Source organism: Corvus brachyrhynchos, unplaced genomic scaffold (genome assembly GCF_000691975.1).
Source record: "Corvus brachyrhynchos isolate BGI_N302 unplaced genomic scaffold, ASM69197v1 scaffold117, whole genome shotgun sequence".
Classification (NCBI taxonomy): Eukaryota; Metazoa; Chordata; class Aves; order Passeriformes; family Corvidae; genus Corvus; species Corvus brachyrhynchos.
Genome location: NW_008238833.1, coordinates 1,844,404 through 1,853,940, shown reverse-complemented (window position 1 = coordinate 1,853,940; position 9,537 = coordinate 1,844,404). Strand labels below are relative to the sequence as shown.

Here is a 9,537-nt window from a genome sequence, read left to right as displayed (position 1 = left end):
AACTTGTACTTGTGAGCAAAAGCACCTGCGCTGAGATAGGCAGATGCTGAAGCAGCTGTAATTTCATGAGAAGTTTGGACAGGGAGAGATGGAAGCGACGAGGACTTTTGCTCCAAATGGAAAAGGAGAAGACCTCAGTTCCTAAAGGTGCTCCCAGAGATAATCCTAGAGATGAAGATGAGGAGGACCCTTTGCTCACAGGGAAGGAGGAGGACCTCTATTCTTAGAGATGAAATGCTCCCAGAGATGGATGAAGAGAACTTTTGTTTCTGAACAGCTCAACCTTAAAATTGCACCCCAGTAGCTCAAGATTGGACCCTTGAAAGCAGTTGTGGGAAAAGCTGTAAGTCATGGGAGGGGACTCTCACATGATGCAAGCAGAGAACCAACCCAGGCGTCTGTCTCGTTGTGATAATTCCTCCATAGCATGAGCAAGAAGAGACTCCTCTTCCTAAATGGACTGAACAAGGTTATTACGGAAGTGGTAAACAGACTGAACATCTCAAGGGTTGTCTTTTTACATTGTCCGTGGGAGAAGGGAGGAAGGTGGGGGGAGGAGAAGAGTTCTGAAGGTGTGAAGGTGTGGTATTACTTTTTTTTTTTTTCCCTCTCTTAGGTCTGTTAATAAATTTCTTTATATTCTTTCAAGTTTGGTGCCTGCTTTGCATTTCTCCTAATTCTTATCTCACAGAAGGTAGACAGTAATGAGTATTTTGGACCAAACCAGTACAAACAGCTCTGTTATCAGTCGGAGAACAATAAGGTTTGTAAGCCAAAAATTGGAAAGTCAGGGAAATATGAAGGATGTCTCTAAGAAATGAAGCCTGAGTAAAGGTGGATTAATGACACATGTAAGGAAAAAAGTAGCAAATCTGAAATATACTTTTTCAAGCATAGTATTTGCAAAGTTACTCCAGAAAATGGGAGCTATCTTACGGCTCTTTGGTCTTGACTCCTCTTTTGAAGTGTGAAGCGTTTCATAAGAGCTGCTTGAGTGGGTTTGTGCAAAAAGCTGCTTTCTTGCAATACTTACGAGCATATTGAGAGTCTGATCAGAAAATTTGTTATTCAAAGTAGGCAACAGTATGGTCCACATGTTTTGCTTTGTTTTGTTTCTTTGTTGTTTTGGATTGCTAGTTTTGATTTGTTGTTGGTTTGGTTTTGACCTGTTCTTGGGAAAAGGCAGGTGGTTGAACAACTATAAGGTATAACCAAAGAAGATTTATCACATCTTTCCTGTTCCTGTTGTACCTGAGAAGGTAGACAGAGAGTTCCAACCTTCTTGCTCTGCAGATTCCATGACATTCTGTAGCTCTGCATACCACATACATGAGCTAGAAAAAAAACCTTTTGGCCTCTTCTGTGGAAGCCAGTTAATATTTGTCCGTTGTCTGCAATGTACTAATTGAGAAGTGACTGAAGGGAATCTGCAATGATCTAGAAGTGAACATTGAGAGGTATTAGTTGTTTAGCTTAAATAAATATTATATAGAAGGAATTACACGATTAAAATACTGTGTGATTTAGTATGCTGTTTGCCTTAGCATGAGTAACTTGGTTTGGTGAAGCCTTGGGCTGCAAGCTGTGAACTTACACTTAGATATGCTTTCATCTGGAATAGAATTAATTTTCATACTAACTTTCCTAGTATCTAGTAGAGTGATGTATTTTGTCTTTAGTGTCAGAAAAACATGATAGTACACAGATGGTTTGGGTGTTGATAAATTGTGTTTATCCCACATCCAGGGCTTTTTTAGTTTCCACTGTTCTACCAGAGAGCAGGTGCAGCAGCGGTGCAAATAAGACACTATAAATGCCAGCAGAAGCTGTAACTCCAAGAGGTAAGAACAGTGAATGACCTGCCTGCATGGACAAATTGAAAGAATCCAACAAGTTTTTAAAAGGCCCCAGATCAAAAATCACCATTAGACCAAGGAAAACATGCAAGGTGTGGGAAAAGTGCATGAAGGGTGGGTGCAGAATTCATAAGGGTATAATTGCCTGGGAATTTCTTTGTTCTTTGTCCCTCCCTGGAGACAGCCCATTCAAGCTGACCTTCTGCCATGGCACTTTAATAATTTATTTTTATAAATCCAATGCCTGAGACTCTGCTATGGGAAAGCTAAGGTCAAGCCACAGAAGCAGGAAGCATGTCCATAAGTGAGTGTGTGTGTGAGCAAGGAGTTGGCTCACGAGCCATCTGCTGTGAAGGGGCTCTGGTCTTAGCAGTTGAAGCTTCAGGTGGTATGTGTGTGAGGATGCCCAGGTAGCATCTTCTCCTTTAACAATGAAACTGGTGCCAGGTGAATGTGTGTGTATCTATATATTTCATTGGAATGCTTCATCAAATTTTACTCCATCAGCCAAGCATACCAAGATAATTTTCTCTTAATCATGCATAACATAATATTTCTATTCATTTTATTATTTAATATTAATGAATTTGATTTCATTTCAAAATGCAAACGTTTAAATTCATGGTGAAAAATAATTATTGCAATTCCTGTGCAGTGACCTTCCATATAGCAATCTTAGCATATACTAAATAATTATTTTAACCTCAGAAGAACTTCTGTCAAGTACTAAGCAGAGAGAAGACAAGTGACTTGTTCAAGCTCATACAGAAATAGAAAGCCAAGAGTAGAAATCCAGGAAGAGAATTCATGGGACAGAGTAACAGCTCTAATTGAGGCAGAAACTTGGCCTTTACTCTTCAAAACAGGTTTACTTCTGTGGTTGACAGGAAGAATTATTGATTTCACCTGTTTATTCGTTGCTAATAATAAAATGTCATATTTGAAAACCCTTCTCTATTTAAATTGATGGAATAATAAAATGAAGAGGGAAGTGTAACCACATGTCGGTTTTATGAAGCAAGCTCTAGGTAGCCAGGGGGTGTTGAAGGGCTGGCCTCTGTCTGACAGAGACACTAGCAGGCTCCTTGTCAGACCCACCACTGCCCAAAGCTGAGCCATCAGCAACTTTGGTGGCACCTCTGTGATAACCTATTTAAGAAAAGTTAAAAACACTGAGCAACACCTGTGAGAGACTGAAAACCCTGCAGATACCAAGGCTGGAGGAGAAAAAGGAGGGAGGAGGTGCACCAGGCTCCAGAGCAGAGATTCCTCACTTCCATGAGCCCACGGAAGACCACAGTGTCTTAGACATCCACGATGCAGGCCATGGGCAACCCCACACCAGAGCAGATGGAGATCCCATAAAGAAAGCTGTGACTCATGAAGAGCTCAAGAAGAAGCAGACTCTGGGCAGGACCTTTCAACCTGTGGATAGGAGCTCATGCAAAAGTCGATTTTCTGGCAGGAGCTAGGTCTTGTGAGGGGCTTACCCTGGAGCAGTGTGTTCATGAAGGACAGCATGCCAGTGAGTGAGGGGCAGGGAAAAAATCTTACAAGTGAAGTTCAGCTTGAGAAAAGGGGAGGGATGTAAAGAAGGTGATTTTACTTTTGTTCTTATGTATAACTATCCTACTCTGTTATTAATTTGCAATAGAGTAAATAAATTTCCCCAAAGACTGTTTTACCCATGATAGTAAGTGATGCGGGATCTCCCTGGCCTTTTCTTGCCCCATGAGGTTTTTCCTTCTCCCCTTGCTCCACTGAAGAGGGGGAATGATAAAGATGTTTGGTTTAGTTTCCCAAATTGTTATTTCTGCTCCTGTATGAATGCTTTAAAAATAGAAATTTCTCTCTGGATCTTGCAGACTTTAACTGAGATTAGGCATATTCCTTCCTGGATTTCATTCCATTGAGATAAAGTGACTCACATGAAATCATATGGTAGCAGAATGATGGAAGATGGCAACAAAGAAAAAAGTCTTCCTCAGCTGTAAACACTTCTGCTCAAGCTCAGTTGTTTTTTCTTTACAGATTAATGGAAGGTAAATCATGGTATTATCCGTGATATCCAGCGCAGTGTATTATCTTGAAATGAACAGCTCACAGTATCACTGATGCTGCCTTTTTCATTTTTCTCGTGCCTGGGCTTTGGTCAAGTTCCAGTGAAGGAATTTGACAGATATAAGCCAGAACCACACAATTCTTTACACTTTATGAAGGTGATGCCTTGAGGTGGCCACCTAAAAACAGAGACTAGACAAGGATAAGAGAATAAAAGTAGGTATTTATTTGAAGGACCTTCAAAGGTACACCCTGGGCAGTCAAAAGGCTACACCCAAGATGGACCCTGGGTCATGGGTTCTACACACATTTATAAGTTTGGTCTATTTACATATGAGGGTTAATTTTCCAATTATAACTTCAGTTTTGATGTAATTACCTCAAGTTCGCCCCCCCATCTAGGCTTAAGTTCACACGTTTTGGGATCTACTGTCCTTGAAGAGCAAACCTAGAGAGGCTTGTTATGTCTAACCAGCATGAGAGAACAGCAGCTAACAGGCCACACAAAACTTCAGAGTTACACACTAAGCAGTACAGGATTTGAAAAATATAAAAGCTAGAACCTAAGGCACCAAAGGTCAGATCTCTTCATGATGGAAAATTACACACTTCTTTTTTAATGAAGCCCAGAACTTGAAAAAACAAGATTGATAGCATGTCAGGGTTGAAATAACTGGCAGAGGCCTGATTTGAAATACTTACCTATTTCTTCTTGGAGCAGAAAGAAATACATTCACTCCACCTTACAGACTTTTACGTCTTGGATGTACATGTGTCATCAAAACAGTTCACAAAGTGAAGAAATTTTATTTGTGAGCAAAGAAAACACATTCTGTGTTTGTCTGGTAAGTCTTACCCCAAGAAAAATGAAGATATAGTAGGCGATAATTAATTTATTCTGCCAACGAACAACCTGAAAATCAACAAAAAGGTGTGGAGGGTACTTTCTTTCTGTCTTACAGTGAATTCTGAACTGGTCCTGGAATATTTTTCATCACATCATTCTCCAGGTTGAGCATCAAGTTTAAATCCAGCCTGCAATGATAGTCTCAAAGATAGATGTGTAAATATTTCTCATTTACTCTTCTTGGAACAAAAATTAAAAAAAAATTAATATGGCTTAGAAATGGATCATTAGCATAATAGCAGTGAGCCCAATAGAAAGTCCAAAATATCATATAATATACTGAATGCCAGCTTAGCCATTGCATGACATTAATCTAAATAAGACTAACTCTCACTTTCACTTATGCTGCTTTAAAATTATTTACATTTCCTTCTCTGTTAACGAGATCAGATTTATAAAAGCTGAGATAAACCTGAAAAGTGAAATTAAGAGGAAGGTGGTTAGTTAGATATGCTATTCATCTGCAGGGGAAAAAAGCACACAAGAATGAAATAGAACAGGGTGAGAAGCAATTTTGTCAGTGAGATGGTTTCATCAGATAACCAACATTCCTGAGGACAGATTGCTCACTCCACATGCTTTTGAGATCATTAACTCTTCCCAGAATGTCATATGCACACAGCTTCAATGAAGTTTCATTTAAAAAGTCACTCTTAATATTATGTCAAATCTAATAATAATTTATATTTTAGAAGAGCATCTCACGTTAGGAACTCCACAGAAATGGAACAGGGTCAGTCTCTGTCCTGAGAACCTACAAACTGCACGCAGCTGGTGATGCTCAACCAATGCAACAAGCAACTTGCGTATGCAGTAGAGACATGAGAACCGGTCGATGATGTTACAGACAAAGTGATAGTCTAGGAAGATAATCTGTAAAGGAGACTTCCTAATGAATAGAAAAAAAGCTGCAGCTGATAGGGCCAGACTATGGTGCAGCAAGCAGAAAGACTATAACAAACTGGAAATTATGATTTTTTTATGCTGTTATTATTTTATACACACACCTAACCAGGCTATAAGGACAAGAAAGGTGTCAAAGATGATGTTCAGGACATAGCTCAGATAATTATATTCTCCCCATTGATTGAGAAATAAATTAATTACAAGAGTTTGCCTAAGCAGGACCCTCATTGTACTACCCTGTTTCACCAGACAGCAGATTTCTAGACACTATAATCCAAATAAGTTTTAGAAAGGGAAACTGAGGCAATTATGAGTCATCACTCATCAATCACTCCACTTATTCTGCATGCGGAAGAACAACAATTAATTTATTCAAGGTTTATCTAACTGCATCTCTATGTTTCTCTGAGAAATATGTTTCCAAATGTCTGTGGAAGGACTTTAGTGTGGTTTAGGGCATTTGGATATTTTTAGTGCTGTTGTTGATAAGAATTGCAAAAATACTGCAATTTCTCTATAAATACCTATCATGTAGATCAGAATATTTTAAAATATGCATGTGAAGTAAAAGGAAGTTAATACATCACAAATTATTATGGTTTATATCCTGCAGAGACCTCCCAGATTTATGCAATTTTCAAACTGCAAATCTCCTCAGAATCTGTCAAAATGGAAAAATTACACTATCAGATTCTAACCAAAAAAATCTTTTGCTAAATAAGTTCTCTGAAGAATGAAAGTTTTTGTTTTTTTTTTTTTCTCAAAAGTCACTTTATTTTAAAATAATTCAAGGCCTTGAAGACTTGACTGACCATTCATTTGAGAGATTGGAGAACAACTAGAGACTTGTTTTCATTCTATGAATTCAGTGTCAAGAACAAAACTATCTCTTTAATGAATAAAATTTAAAGTTATACAACCAAAGAAAAACTTTCATTTTCACTTAGTACACAGCAGGTAGTTTGGTCAGCTCAAAAAAAGAAAGCAGAATAGTGTATCTTTTGCCTCTGGAAACTATGGACAGATTTCTTATTTATCTTTGAGAGCTGAACACAAATCAGTAATGTAGCTTTTGTGATCTTCTCGTTAATACTTTTTAAAAAAGTTTATCTATGAAGTAATTATAATGGCAATTGTCTTAAAATCATCCTAAGGTAACAAATTCTTCCTTGATGCACAAAAAAAGGTTATTGTATATCAAGACCATTAGAAGAGTTGAGATTGACATAATAATATGAAAGAAATCACAAATAAATGAAAGAAAATGGGTCTTGCAAGTTTTGGATGAGCTTTTTAAGGAAATTGGCATCTTTTCTTAGGTTCATTTCCAGCAAAGACTTTTCCTCACATTAATTTTTTTTTTTAAATGTCGATGTTGAGTTCTGACTTCGTTGCTATGGTCAATGATGGGAAAAACAACCTAGCCTAGGACAATAGGTTCCTTGTTTAGTCTGAAGTATCCAAGAACCATGAAATTATAACTAGTAGATATTTACCTTAAAAATATCCATTAATAACAACAAATAAAAAGAAAATGAGTCACTACTGATAACAGCGTTGAGAGAAGAGAGAAATGCAAGATCTCTTTTTAAAGGTCAGATTTCTAAAGAAAATGGATATTGAACTGACTGATTCTGTGAAGGAGTGGGGACATAGTGAAACCACTCTTTACAAATAAATGGTGAATGAGATTTAAGATATATGAACAGAACAGAACAGGGTGTTTTAATTATATCAATTAAAATAGTGCATTTAGGGTAATTAGAAATTAATTTTTTTTAAATATTTTTTAATTTTCCTGTAAATTTGTTTTGCAAGGTTATAATTCACCATTTTTTGGCCACTGAAAGAGTTGTCAGTTTGACTTAAAGAATTTTATGCTACTTTTTTTTTTTCCATTTAAAAGAATTACGTTGTTGCTACATAGATGAATAAAATGGAAAACGTGACCACTAATTGAGTTATCTCTCCAAACACTATTGCAGTGTGCCATAAAGGAAAAGCTCTGCAACTGATCTCCATGTAAATTCCTGAAGGTACAAGTCTTCCATAAGTTCAGTATCCTAGTCTGGGTTTACATTCTAACACCGTATAGATGTCCTGGATACCTTAGGAAAACAAAATAAATTCATGCTTATGCATCTGCCCTTGATGTCCATTGCCTATGATGGCAGTTTATGTACCTTAGTCACAACTAAACCCTTTTTAATGAACAATAAATCTAAGTATCTTAATCTTGAATGGAATACCAGTTTAATTTCAATTTCTAAAGTATCTATTGCAATTTTGTTTTATTATCTGCTGGTATATGTTGAATTGTTCCTAATTATCTTAAAGAGATTGCTTTTTTTTAGCTAGAAAATTCCAAGAAAGTTATTTATTTTAATCCTGTTAGTTCACGCTTTTTTTTTTTTTTTTTTATTTCCTGCACAATTTCCAAGGCTTCACATTCCATCTCTATCCTAATCATCTTTTGTGAAAAAATAGCACGTTTTACAATTGTTACTCTACTTTTCTTTTCTTGTTTTGTTTTGTAAGGGTTTTCACTCTTTTCAGATGTGAAATGCATCTCTGACTTCTGAATGGAAGTCCCAAAGCTGCCTCCTCAGCTTGACTGGTCTCTCGTTCTTCACCTTTACTGTCACTGCATTACATCTGCCTCCAAAAATTTGCTGCTGTCTTCACTTATGTCTCTCTTTGGACTGTCACTGTTCTTTCAAATAGTTCCTTTTCCTTGGTAAACATACCTTTCCAATCATTCTAGAAATAATATCTATGATTTATATAGTTATGTATCGATAAAGTTCTCCTAGAGACTCTGACAGAGCTTTCTAACAAATAAGGTGGAACATCTGACAATAAAGATCTGATCTCAAAAATTATCTCTGAAATAAAGTTGGAGACTTGTTTTTACAGTCTGAGATCCAAAGCACCTAACTCAGCCTTTATCAAACTGAGTAAAGATGGGCAACCAGCCTTTCCATAGTGGGAACAGAAATAAGGCTGGCAGAATGGAACTGAGTGCTATGGGAAGAGAGCCATTATCCTGCACATCTGCAGTCAAGTAGTTTCATTAAAATTTGCTCCTTATTCCTGGTGTTCTACCTCAACAGGGAAATACTTTGCAGTTTATTAGACTCCTGTTCCTCCTGAGAGACACAGGATATCACAGGGCTTGTCTTTTTAATGCAGTATCAACATTTCCTCTTGGGAGAAGATACCATTTTCACTCCCTCAAGTGAGCAGCACTTGAAATCAGTTCTGATTAGTGTTCTCCCTCTTTCATCCAGGTTCAATTAGTGGAGGATATTGAAGCTGTGAAATATCTGTCATCCAAAGCATCATGGTATGTTCACAAAAGCAAATGGATTATATTATAAGGGTATTGTATATGAAAATGAAGCTACTTATTAATGGACCTTTTTTACAGCACCCTAGTACAAACATTATCTAGGAAATAAATTGTATGGCTATTTCTCCTTGCAGTTTATGCTTTGATTTTTATCCCATCACCACTATCACCCCTTAAAATAGTCCCAAATGCCATTAGAATACAGAATAATTTCACTGCAGCTTCAGTAGTAATTTACTGCACAAAAATTACCTTGAGCTTACTGGAAAAGAGGAATTTTAAAATGTCTAGTGGATTTTTTTACCAGAGTGTCTGTTTTACAATCTGACTCTCCATGTAGTACCTAACTCTTCATGGAAGAAGGGAAATTGCATCGTGTTTTAAAATATGTCTGTAATGCAGTGAAATGGAGGCAGTTTAAGGCTAGATTTTTTCTTATGGGCAAAGAGCAGGAG

The 9,537-nt window shown here is 37.1% G+C and overlaps 1 long non-coding RNA gene across 1 annotated transcript in view; it reads left to right on the top strand.

Annotated features, from left to right (window-relative positions):
• LOC108447642 overlaps positions 1–9,089 on the top strand; it is a 30,635-nt gene extending 21,546 nt beyond the window's left edge. The window contains exons 5-6 of the long non-coding RNA XR_001863307.1: positions 1,747–1,841; positions 9,021–9,089. This is a non-coding gene — a long non-coding RNA (uncharacterized LOC108447642). The remainder of the gene's footprint in view (positions 1–1,746; positions 1,842–9,020) is intronic.
• The last annotated feature ends 448 nt before the right edge of the window (positions 9,090–9,537 follow it).